Genomic DNA, 14,326 nt, shown 5'->3' with positions numbered 1-14,326 from the left:
GATCATTTGTTGCATTTCTTCTTAAAGGTATTCTTTCCCTTCTTGTAAACAATTACTATGGGATTGTTTTATTTGGTCAGATCATGAAAGGTATAGCATTAATTATTTGTAAAATCAAATGAACTAGAAAAAATTCTGGACTCCCTATTTTCTTATGTTTTTATCTTTTTTTAATTGCTAGGCAGTTTAGCAACACATTCTGGAGGCTAGAAGCAAATAAATGCAATGGTAATTGTTTGGGATGTATGTGTGTGTGTGGGTGGGTGAGAAGAGAGAGAGAGAGAGAGAGAGAGAGAGAGAGAGAGAGAGAGAGAGAGAGAGAGAGAGAGAGAGAGAGAGAGAGAGAGAGAGAGAGAAACTCTTTTCATATTCCAAACAATTTTAAGGCAAAGCCTGAATTTTTTCCAGGACTGGATGTTTATGCCATTTGATTTGGTTCTCAAACCTATAAATCCCTTTTAGATAGAAAGAGAAAGGATTTAGTTTAGGTAAACACTGCCTTACTATCTTATCTTTTCTTATGTACTCTTTTCCTTAAAAGAGTTTGGTTACTCAGCTTAAAACACATAGAATACTTTAGTTCTCTTCAATTCCTCAATACATCTGCTTCTGGCATACTGTCCAGAACTGGAGTAACAAGTAACTAGTATAGTAAAGTGCATATTTCTAGCAGAGCATTGGAGAGAAATATTATTTCATCAAAAGTATAAAGTTTTCATGAGAAAGGAGCAAACAACTTTCTGGTAAAAATGTGCCAAAAAGCAAGTAGGACCTATGCTTAAGAAAACTTTTTTTTTTTTTGCTTTAGTGTATATAGCAATAAGGTATTGACTTTTTTGGTCCTATCCTATGAATTTAAAAACCTAAATCCACTGGCAAACTATAGCAGATGAGTCTGCCAATTTCTAAGTCCACTCCCAAGCAGCTTGGCACTTTCCTTTTCCCTAGATATACTGACTGACAGGAAAGGTTTCTGGGGAATAACATTTTGGCACTTATGTCCTGGCCCTACTACCGTGTTCTGATTACTGTCATTAGTAGCTCCATTGTTTCCACTATGAAGTGGATGCCACATTGGATGGTTACCCCTTTTCCCAAGCATGTTCCTTTAATCTCCTTCTCATTGGTGATTTAGAGGTTCCAGAAAGCTGACCTCATTTAGCAAACTGCTCCAGAAAAATGTAAGTAATCTAATGAACAGAAACAATTAGCTATCCTAATAACATCATCAATGAAACTTTGTCAAGCTGTGATAATATCAATAATACAATTAAAATTTCTTAAATATCTGGAAGCAATTTTACATAACTCTTTCTATCTTGTTTTCTACCATTATTTATCAAATGGGTGGAATGCATTTAAATTAGCCTCATATTCATACTAAATGTATCCATCTCAATTCAGGGGAACCAGATTTGTCAGCTATGAATCAAGACATCCCCTTCTATGTTTAAGACTGCATTCAGTGTTCCTTTCCCACTGATTAAATATTTGTAAATTGCTAATATTCAAGTCTCTGAGATCATGAAGTGAACATTAACATGTGGACTTAAAGATTTCCTTTCAACAGCTCAGTTTCACCTGCAATTAAAAATGGACATGCCCTTGAAATCTGATAATAATAATAAACTGTTGCTATCATGAATAGAAGAAAATTAAAAAGAATATTTCAAATACCCATTAATGTATTTTAAAATTTAGTTACTTACACTACCCAGTTTGCTATTTTTATGAAAGAACTGAAGATTTTAATGTTTTCATACCTTATGCATATCACTTTATTTTAAAAGAAAGATTCTTTCAGTCAGTCAAAGAGTAACTCACATGCCACCATCTTTTATTCAAACATAGGCACAGATGTTCTTCTGCAGGGGAGGTTTTAATTTATGAAAATGATATTGTTTATGCATGAATGCACTGAATGCACTCTGCATAACACACAGTCCTTCCATCTGATGAGAGAAATACCACAGAACTAGTGCCAATGTCAGGAACATATTCTACAAATTTACTTGCTTAAATGTTTAATGAATATTTGGAAGGCATTTCCAAGCCACAAGAAACCTTTTCAATTACATTCCCTTTTTCATTTATGAATTGCCATCCATAGTTAAGAGGAGAAATACAATTCTTACAGTTAGTACAACTGACTAAAGCCCATATCTGCTATTCGGAAGGAATTATAAAGTATAGAGGTGAAAATTAGCCAAGAAAAAAGTATGAAAAACAACTCACTATTGCTTAGTTTGAAATATTTTTTCTTTTATTTTGCTCTGAATATTGTTTTTCCACTCATCCTCATTCCATATAATACTATGAAGCTTCAGTTTCCTCCTTCATCTTGAGCAATCAGTACTCATCAGGATAAGCTGCTGTAGACCTACTTGTTTAATCTGGAATTGCTCTGAAGAGTTATTTTCAGCAGGGGCTGGTGGTTTCAAAAACCAGCTGAGCAAATTATTAAACAACATTATAGTGACCCATTTTCTCTGTCATTAAAAACTAGACTATAAACATTTGATTGGTGATAAAACTTGACTTAAGCATATGATTTAGTGCATAATTCATTTTAACCAAAAATTCCTCCATCAGTTTCAATTGATTTACATAATGAATTGAGTACATATGCTTGCACAGATATGATTTTCTAATATTTAAAAGTAAAATATCATTAAAGAGAAACAAGGAGAAATGTTACTGTTCCAAAAATATTCCCCCAATTTAAAGATACAATATGCTAATATAATAGAAATTTTAAAAAGCATAATATAAATATTTTCATCTACACATATATATTTTTAATCCTCAGCTCCCTATACTTTTACAGTAGGATATCTCAATTACCTTTGCAATTAATTCACTTGTAAAGGATTTTTAAATAATTATTTAAATTACATATTAATCATTAATAATCAGAAAAAAGGTGTTGGTTCTTTAATTAAACAAGAGTTTTTATAAAATACAGATGTGTACTAAAGTTAGTAAGTTGGAAAGGGTCCAAATAATTTTAGGGGCTTAAAATAAAAGCTGGCTTTTGGATGGCAGGTTTCAATTACTTTTTGTGGATCCATTGATCAAACTATTATGAATCCTATCATTGTTTTCTTCTCTTCCCCTCCAAAAAATGATCCAAATGCAATGGCTAATTCTTGGATCTTATTTAAACCACAGAAAGAGCTAATTCAGCATTATGTAGAACACCAGGGCTAGGAACTATTGTTAATATCTTTGGAAAGAGGTATTTTGGCACCAGAGCCACAGTGATTTGTATAAAGGTATAGTCACTGGCATCTGGCCAGCAATTATATTTAAGAGGATACTTGTCAAGAATTATCCAACTAGAAGCTATGACTGTAGGCATTCTTAAAGTTGAGATTACCTGTCTTGAAATGTAGTGAGTTGAAACTGACAGTTAACTCTCTTCCTTTTCTCTCCCTTCTTTCTCCCTTCTCTCCTTTCTTCCCTTTCATTTTTCCTCCTCTCTCTCCTTTCCCCCTTTAAGTCATTTCCCCTGCCTCTTCCTTTATCCTCTTCATCCTTTCCTGTTTTAGCCTCCTCTTTCTTCTTTTTCCTTTTTTTTTGTTTTTTCCCCTCTCTTATCCTCTCCCTCACTTTGACTTTATTCCATATCTTCTTTTTCACTGTTTCCTCCCCTTTATTTCTTCTCTCACTAATAGATTCAATCATTTGGATTAAGTTAACTGGACATTTGATGAAGTTAGCCACATGCTTTCTTGTAGCCATAGTTACCAGGAACTTTTGTTAAAATTACTAATTGTAAAATATTTTAAAATGTGAAATATAAAATGGATGCTGGACTGGTTTCTAGGTAATTCAAAATGAAATTTAGCCATTTATATAGCCATTTATATATTAAGTCCATCTTTATATTAACATATATTTGTCTTTTACATCTGTTGGATATTTGTCACAATTTTTACATATGTAGCAAATCTTTCAACCTTGGCAATTTTTTTAAACAAAATAAAACTTATTTGGGTCTAGAACATCACCAAGAAATCTAGACTGTACTGGTGGAAGTAAATTAAACTGAAGATTTAAATTATTATGCATGCACAGAAGCTCTTTTTGACTTCCTGCTTTATATGAATTTTTTGTAGGATCATCTATTTGGTTCTCTACCTTTAACACAACATTCTTTATTATATATATATATATATATATATATATATATATATAAACCGTCCATTCATAAGAGCAAAGTTATATAATGCCCTCAGTTGATACCCATTCCTAAATTCTGCCTTCCACCTCATGACACCAATAGCTATCAAATCTCAAAAGTGAGGCACTGACATAAGGGAAAAACAATCTATAAAAGGCATCCCCCATTGATCAATTTATGTACAGTGATTTGTGAATTACTTGGATAAAAATATAAGAGCAATTTTAAAGGTTTTGTGACATCAAAAATCAAGGGAATATACTTCTACTAACAGTAGGCTGACTCAGAACATCTAACCTTAATTAAATGAAACAAAATTGAGCTGGTTTCCACATTTTAATTTCTTTGTCAGCTGACTGCAAGGTTTCATGCTATATGTTGTGCTTCATTGCTATCTTTGTTATGTTTTTTTCTGTAGATTTTAAAATGGATATGACTATAAGGAAATGTATAAAAGTTATTCTTAAAGAGCACACTTCAGGCAATGATTATTGGAAATATTGCAATAGTTATTAAGCTGGGTAGTTCAGTGAATGGAGTATTGGACCAGGATTCAGGAAGAACTAAGAATCCTGCCCAGGATGTTTACTAGCTGAATGATCTTGTGTAAGCTATTTATCCTCTCTCAAACTTTAAAATGGGTATAATGATAATAACAGCATTTATTTCATAAAGTTATCAGAAATCTTGTGTAAAAGCTCTTTATAAACTCTAATGCTTATGTAAATTCTAGTGAATTCTCATTCATGAGAAGTCCCAGACTTGCTCACTCACTTGGGACTTAATTAACTCTCTGGACTCCTCCATCTCCATAAATGAAGCCTAGGTGTCCTTTTATCCTCCCCCTCTTCTATGTCCCCTTATGTAGTCTTTTTCCCAATAGAATGTAAGTTTCTTGAAGGAAGGGGTTGCCTTGATTACGTATATTTGTATCTTCAGTGCTAAACAATTTGTTTAGTATGTGGTAAGCACAAAATAAACAAATGACAAAAAGTTATCCAGAAGTTAGAGATATGTTTGCTTATGAGATTGACTTACCACTGAAAACTCATGATCCATAATTAAAGCTAGACTTGGGAAAATGGAGTGTTCATCAAAGGTACACTTAATATCTAATACAATGTGTTATTTTTTGATGCTAAGTTAAAGAATATAATGAAAGCTTGTGAACGCAATACCAAATACTATGAAACAAATGTCTATAGCAAAAGATGTACATATTATGTTTAAAAAATTTTAAAGAATGGAGTAAGTTGTAAGGTTTAAACCAACATATTTAATTGTTTTACTTCATCCTCATTAATTTGCATACCATAGTAGACCTATAAAGAAACCTAAGAAACACCTGATGCTTCTTGTAAGATCAGCTGCATTCTCTGATTTAGGGTGTGATGATTAAACATAGTCAGCAGAGAACAAATTGTAGTCCTGTTATAATTCATGCTGGCATTTCTTTTTCTCTTTCTCTTTTGAGGATATTGAAGTATGTCATCTCTTTTCTAAATATATCATCTGATTTATTGATCTTCATTGCTTAGGATTTGCGTTCATAGTTATATAGAAGGGACCTTCAAAATTATCTAATTCAATTCCTTTATTTTACAGATGGGAAAAGGGACCCAACTTGAGACCAGGAAGCTAGTTGAATGTATTCAGTAACATCATTTATATTGCATACTCTGCTAATTAAATGAAGCACCATTGTTAGTTTATATATTGAGACTAGAATAAAAATTTAAGATAAATGACACTGATTTAAATGTGATAAAAATCACATTTTTTAATTATCAGGCAGCACTTTCAGAACTTTGGCATTTAAAAAAATTTGAGTAATTTTTCTCTTGCCATTTTTCTCTTTCAAAATGATGATGTAGATAGTGATAGCTTTTATATAGCACTTCAAGGGTTATAAAACACTTTTGATTTGACTTGAGCCTCTTTGCTTTGACTAGCTATCTTTCCCAAGCACAATCATTGAGCATTTGGGTTAAAGGCAGAAATAGCCTTCAACTTAAATTAGTCTTACCTTATTTTGCTTCGCAGAACAATAATTTCATGATATTATTTAACCAACTAGAAACCCATATGTTCAAGAAGAACACTGTAATATTCTTAATAAAGATAAATCCTGGAAAAAATAATCTCCTTTGAAAACATTGGACTAAAATATGTTAAGGTAATAAGAAATATGTCTCTTTAAGTCATGAATATATCACTATACAAAACAGTTTTCATTATGATAATACTAAATATTTATTCATCCTATTGCATGACATATTGAGAGCAAAAAAAGACTCTGAAGGGTAGAGATAAGACAAAGTATATTCTAGGCATGGTAAAAGGCTTGTTTATATAAGAAGAGGGAGGATAGAATGCCAAATTTGGGGAGCAGTTTTTCATCCAGCTTAGCTAACATTTAGTGTGTGTGAAGGGAAATAACAAAAAATAAATCTAAGAAATCAGATAACAGATTATGGAGGGTCTTAAATACTCATACTAAATATTGTGAATGTTATAGCAAGCAAAAAGGAGCCAGTGAAGATGTTTGAGCTGTGACTGATGAGAACATATCTGTGAATTAAGAAAGTTATTTTGGCAGATGTTTGCAGATTTGCCAGGGTTAGATTAGAGAGCAGTTAGTCAGTCAGCAAGCATTTATTAAGCATAAATCATGTGCCAGGCATTGTGCCAAGCACTGGGGTTAAAAAATGAAAACAAACAAACAACAGATAAAGAGATGGAATTATAATAACCCAGGAGGGAAGGAAGGAGTACCTGGACTAGGATGTTGTCAAGTGAGTGGAAATAAAGGAGTAATCATTAGGACATGGAAACTAAATTTGGAGAATAAGGGATAAGTAAGAAGCAAAATGATTTTGTAAAGTTCGAGTTAACTAGGAAATTGGTGGTATTATGAACATAATTAAAGAAGAAGGAAGGAGAGACAGATTTAGGGGAAAAGAAAATGAATTAAGTTTTGGAAATGTTGGGTTGGAGGTGCTAGTTTGAATACAAGTAGAGATCTGATGCATGCAGATGAAAATATGAATGTGAATTTCACGGAAGAGAGAAGGATTTGATATAAAGATTTGAGTCTTCCATGTGGATGTGATAATTAAACCCATGGGGAAGGATGAGACCACTTAGGGACCAAGTGTAGGGGAAGAAAAGAAGAGAGTAGAGCTGTGGAGTAAAATCCCAATTAGAAGGTTAAGGAAGGAAATGAAATAGACAAAGAAGGAAGAATAAAGATGGGAGAAGAATGCAGAAAGAAGACTATAGCCAAAATCAAAAGAGAGGGAACTATTCAGAAAGAGGAGGTATTACATTTTGCAAAAAAGCCCTTCAGGAGACAGAACTTGAGAGATGACTGGTAGGGTGTAGTTGTTGAGGGAAAGAAGGAAGTCAGATAAAACTAGCAGGTTTTGTAACTAGATGACTGAAAGGAGGTAGTGCTATTAATGGGGAAAGGGAAATCAAGAGGTTTTGTATGAATAGATCCTTAAAAATGACTAAAGAACTAATATTTCCTTAAGGGAGTTTCATTTAGGTAAATGCAACTGACTTATTTACATTGCCATCTAACCTTTAATATGTTCAGTTCTATAAATTTTAAATATAAATATTTTAAATTTAGAGTACTGTTTAAATTATGTCAGTTATGACTACTTTAACTTTGCTTTGACGTCAATGAAAAGGTATTACAACCCTCAAGAGATATGCTAATACATTACCATTGATGTCAGTGAGAATTGTAATGCCTGTCTATTGATAGTAGAGAATTAAATTTTGCTGTAGGTTAAAGATAAATAAATACATGAGATAAAATTCACATGCCAAAATATTTTTTTTAAAGTTACTTTTTTCCCAATTCATTTGTGAAAATGCAATTTAGTGATTTTCGTGCGCATAGCTAAACTAAAGTGTGATTAGGCCCCCAAAGCATCTAGGTGTTAATATTTAATTTTAAATAGTCCATAATACAGAATTAATACAAGCAGAATTAAAACAATTGATTACACTCCTTTTTTCTCTTAAAAAATAGAGATGATGCAAGAAAATATTGTCTAAAAAGGATATAGAAAGATTTTAATATTAAATATTTCAAGTGCCTTTTATTATTGTTGTTATTCAAATACTCATTATTTTCATGGGGCTTAAAGATGGGAGGGACCTTAGAAATTATCTATACTTTCTACTTCCTTTATTTTACAGATTAGGAAACTGAGGCCCTCATAACGAAGTTCATTGGCTTGCTCCAGTTCAATCGGATAGTAAAGACCAGAGCCAGGATTCAAACCCTTATCCACTGACTCTAAATATTTTCTAATACAGATCATTCCTTTAGCCATTTAACCTGATTTAAAATATTCAAAGATTTAATATAGAGATAGCTCCAGAAAAATTTCACTATGTGGCATGAGACATCCCCCATTAATATTCTGTTTCAATATGGCATGGAAGCCAGAGATCCTCTAAAGTTGTGTCACCAGTGCACGAGCTTTGGCCAATCTTACCAAACTAGAAAGGACAGAGGATGGAATGTTGTGTGAAGTCAAGTTAGAAAGGGTCATCCCAAGAAATTCGGCCATTAGATACATATTTTTGGCCACAGAATCACATTAAATTGTATTTTAAGTGAAATATGATAGGGATGGCAACTTGAATCTGAAGAAGCAACATCAGTCCTTATGAATGAATGAATTATTTGAAGAATTCTTCAGAGATTCTATAATGCATAATTTTGACTATATACTATCCATTTGTGAGTCAAACAGGTAGCAAAGCTATCAGAGACTTTTTATTTATTAAAAAAAATTTTTTTTGGTTACAATACTCACTTTATTTCCCTCCCTCTCCTCCACCCACCCTTCCTGCAGGAAATATGCAATTTCATTGGCTATTACTTGTGTCCTTGATCAGAACCTATTTCCATGTTGTTGTTTGAACTAGGATATTCATTTAGAGTCTACATCCCCAATCATTTCCCTTCCACCCATGTATTCAAGCAGTTGTTTTTCTTCTGTTTCTACTCCCACCGTTTTTCCTCTGAATGTGGATAGTGTTTTTCTCGTAGATTCCTCCAAGTTATACAGGATCACTGTATTGCCACTAATGGAGAAGTCCATTACATTCAATTGTACCACAGTGTATCAGTCTTTGTGTACAATGTTTTCCTGGTTCTGCTCCTCTCACTCTGCATCAATTCCTGGAGGTTGTTCCAGTCCCCATGGAATTCCTCCACTTTATTATTCCTTTGATCACAATAGTGAGACTTTTTTAAAGATACCTCTTTTTTGTGATTCACTTACAAAAATGCAAGACAGTGGTTTTGGTGCAGATAACTGACTGGAAGTGTGAATAAGGCATAAAAACAGGTGGGTACAAATATTTAACTTTAAGTAGTGCCTAATACAGATTTTTTTTCTCTTTAAAGACTTGCATTATTACTTATTCTTCAGCAGGGCCAAGCCTAACAATGAAATCAGACTGGGAAAAATATATGTGTGTAATACACATGATACAAATTGTCTGATTTTTCGATGCGTTCATTTCAAAGAAAAGAGTACAAATATGATTATAAAGAATAGTAGTTAATTTTGTTATGGGGAGGTTATTCAATTGACTCAGTTCACCTGTTGTTTTATCATTGGGTTGACAGATTAAATCCTACTTTGAATCTTTCTCTCTTTCCTCCCAGTAGAATCTAAGTTCCTTAAAATTGGAATTTATTCTGTTTTCTTTGAATCCCTAAGGCCTGTAACATTGCCTCACATATAGTAGATTCTCCATAATTGCTAGTTGAATTGAACTGAATTGAATTTTTGGCTTTCATCTGGTTCCTTTGTAGTAAGATCTATTACACTAATCTGATTTATAACTCCAAGCCCCCAAAGCTCCAGTGTAAACTCAGAATTGGCCCATTAGAATGACAGTGTAGTTTGGGCTTCTTTATCTCCACCCCTAAATCTGTAGCTTGACTAGAGATTCAATAACCTGTTCCTTGTGGGCCAAGATTTTATTTTATTAATATATGTGTAAACGACAACCCCTGACAGCATGCTTTGTCCCTAGAAAACAATCAATAGACAAGCAAATTTTATTTAAAAATATTTCCCAGCAAGGCCATGGAATTGTAGATCTGGAACTAATAGGGATCTTAAAAGCCATCAAATCCAAGTCCTTATTTGACAAATAAGGAAATAGAGGCAAAGTAAAGTTAAATGACTGCTCAAGGTCACATAGGTAATAAGAAACAGAAGAATTTGAATCCATTTCCTCTGAGTCTAAATTCAGGGCTATTTTCATTGTTATCACATATAACTATACATGCTTCCTTTGGCAAATTATTCTTGTCCCTACAATTTTTACTCTTAAGGGATTACAATACCATAAAACTTTTATTTTGTGTTAACACAACAAAATTGTGTTGGCAAGAAAACTAGAGTGTTACCTCCCTCTCTCCCTCTCTTTTTTCTCTCTCTGGCTCCCCCTCTGCTTCTCCCTTTCTGTCTCTGTCTCTTTCTTGGTGTCTCTCTTTCAGTCTCTCTGTCTCCTTGTCTTTCTGTTTCCTCTGTTTCTCTCTCAATCTCTCTCAGTCTCTCTTTGTCTCTGTCTGTCACTGTTTCTGTCTTTGTATCTCTCTATTAAACCCTTACCTTCTATCTTAGAATCAATACTATCAATTCTAAGGCAGAAGAGTTATAAAGGGCAGGTCATTGGGGTAAGTGACTTGCTCAGGGTCACACATCTAAGATGTGTCTGAAAACAAATCTGAAACCAACACTTTCTATATCTAGACCTGACTATCTATCGATTGAGCCACTTAGCTGCCCCCAAACCTCTATTTATTGGGGAAGTATAACTTACCAATGAACTTGAAAGTGATACAGGCTGAATTCCATAAAGTAGTGACTGTGACTATTGATATTTATTTTCTACATAGATAAGAGATGCCATATAGCTTAGTGTATCGAACTCAAATAAAAAAGTAAGACTTAAATCTAGTTCTTCTTGACTTCAGTGTTGGCCTTCTTTCTACTGTATCATATTGTCTCACATATGTAATATATAATATAATCTATAATAATATAATATAAGTATATATATATATATATATATATATATAATGGAAGAGGGTTTGTCTGATAGTTAACCAATGCTGCATTTAAGTCTATTTTTCTTGCTTAAGTGATGACAGAGAAAAGCTGCATCTCATTCCAGCCAGAAAACTTACCTTGATCAGTTAGTTTCTTCTATCTATACAAACATTTTTCTAACTATGATATGAATATTCAGCTAGATAAAGAAAATGAACTTCTAATTTTGCCTGTTAATTGTTCTAATCTTGTTTTTGTGGTTATTTACACAGGTTATTTCAAACTCGACTTTAGAGGGGGAGAGACCTTAGGAATTATCTAGCCAATCCTATCATGTAGCAGATAAGGCCACCTCAGTATAGTGAGGGCAGGGAACTTGTCCAAGGCCATATTGATATAAAGAATTGAAGAATCAGGCTTTAAATCCAGGATTTCCTCAAACTTTTTAAATCTAGTACTCTTGTCAGTATGTAACATGTTCCCTGCTCCAAATGATGGCAGCAGTTAGAGCTATTGAAGGCTACATTTGAAAGGAACCTTAGAGGTACTCTATTCTAACCTGTTTGTACAGAAATCACCTTGACATCTTGACACTTGGGCAGTTGGTATCTGAATCTCAGCTGGGAGATCTACAGTGCAGAGAAAATCACTACCTCTTATGGGATCCATTTCCATTTTGGAGAGTTCTAAGTGTTAGAAAGTTTCTCCTCTCAAGCTCTACTCTGTTATTTCTACTCATTCCTCCTCTTTTTTCCTCATTGAGAAACTGCTTATATTTTAAGAAATAATTAGAATAAGCTTTTTAAAATAATAAATCAGGAGAACCATTTATGTAAATTATTTCCATCCTATATTCTTAATGTGAAAAGAAATATCATCCGTTCTGTGCACACTAGATTTTATGCACCTAGCCATATCTAAATCTCAAATTTCACATTTGCATACAAATTCTCTAGCTCCATACAACAAAACATATGGTTTTTAGCTTTTACTTTGAGTTCATCTAAAATTGAATTCTATTTAGACAAAGTACCTTGAAATTAGGGAGAAAGGAATGACAAGTACTATCTTTATTCCACATAGTTGGTCTTCCTGAAATAGGGATTCATTAATGAAGAAAAAGATGGGCAAGATGGAGAACTTGGCTACAACTGTACAGATCACTTTCAAAGAGAGTTCTAACTGATTTTGAAATATGAAAGAAAACAAAAACAATGATACATTTTACTTGACTGGATTAGTGAGATTCCAGAATTTTCCCCATTTTCTTTGTTATTGTTTGCAGGGGCATATGGCCCTCTACCTTTAAGGCAGCAGGAGTCAGAGTAGCAGAAATATCCTGGCAAATTCTCTACTCAGCATGAAAGGGAAACAGCAGCACCCCCCATACCCCTGACATTTTGAAAACATGCCCACTTATCATTAGAAATGACTGAGAAATGGAAGCAGTTGAGTCTCTTTTTGCTCAAAGCATCTAACTTTGGGAAATTGAATTTTGCCTATGGTAGGGCCTCCTTTCTGCTAATGAAGCAGATGTATTTTACAATCACAGAAGTCAATTGCAGGAGCACACTGGTAAGAATAATCAGGAGGACTTTTTGAAGTGAACTAATTTCAATGATGTAAAACAAATTTAGTTAATGATTTTCATTTCTGTCTTTCTGCCCTCTAGATCTAGAGGCCTGTTTGTGCTCTCAGGATACAGAGAAGAATCGGCAGAATAAAAACAGAAAAGTGCCATCCTCAGAACAAAGTTTGGGTCCACCCTAAAAAATGATCAAGGTGTTAGAAACAAACTTTGGTGTCTGCTGCCTTCATTTTTAATACCATTAAACTTTTACTGTAAATGGAATGGATCTGGCTCTGATGAACTTAAATGTTTCAAAATTTCCCCATTCCTCCTTTATGGTTTACTTTTATTGGTCTTGTCAATAAGGAAAGCACTCTTTTTGGGGATAGGATGCATTTTAAGGACTTTCATGCATGACTGCATCATACAGATCACTTTTGGTAGCACTAAGAAAGTCTGTCACTTCACTTGAGTCAAGTGGGAAGAAAAATGAATGGAAGATATTTTCAAGTTTTAGAAGAAAAAATACTTTTTAAGTATTAGGTTATTTTATTTATTTCTGTAACAGAGAAAAAAAGAATCTTTTGAAGGCAAAGAAGAATAATTTTATTTCTTTGTTTTAGGGGTCTAGAAGATTATTTGACCTTAAAATATATCAAAGCACATTATGACTTAGAATTAATAAAGGGGGCAGATTTTCTCCAATCTCCTAAGACTGGAAACATGATAAAGTAGCTCAATCTTGCTTTTCTTTGTCTCTCATCATTTTCATGGTCCAAACTGAGAAGTGGTTACCTGAATGCCTCCACTGAGGTATACCTTTCCTAGGAGATAGGTTAAATAAAGATTTCCATCTCTGAGATGGTTGCCTGACAGCTTTCACCTATATTACATAGTTGTCATAAAGGCAACATTTATTATACTAATCTTGTTAAGAACTATGACAGTAAGCCACCTTGTAGAGTTAGAAATTCACAGTGTATTGCCTAAACAGGTCTCTGCCACACAACTGAGTATTCTCTAAAAACGTAATTTATTATCCATGAGGTTTAACTGGGCCAATGACTAAATCTCCAAACCAGAGTTTTCTGATTACCTAAGGCATAAAAGTCTAGTTCATGAAGAGTCAGGAATCCTCACTTTTCACTGTCATGAGAGTCAATTCTGTCTTCTAACTGGAAGTATCATCATAGAAAATGTGAAGGATTGAGGAACTAAGATAAAATAAATTCATAATGTGACTTTCCTGAATATTTTTCATGTTGTTGTCAAATCACCTTCCTTTTATTGAAAGTTGTATGGTTTATGAGTGTCTCATTTAATTTCAATCCTGAGCCTGAACCATCAGTCAGGCCTGACCTAGAATAATAGCATTTTTGAGATTTGTTCTCCTTTATACCTAGATATATGGTATTATTAAAGCCACAGGATGGGTTTTATTCAGACGTAACATGCCTATTTATTTTGTCT

Source organism: Monodelphis domestica, chromosome 4 (genome assembly GCF_027887165.1).
Source record: "Monodelphis domestica isolate mMonDom1 chromosome 4, mMonDom1.pri, whole genome shotgun sequence".
In the NCBI taxonomy this organism is placed as follows: domain Eukaryota; kingdom Metazoa; phylum Chordata; class Mammalia; order Didelphimorphia; family Didelphidae; genus Monodelphis; species Monodelphis domestica.
This window is presented reverse-complemented; position numbering follows the sequence as displayed.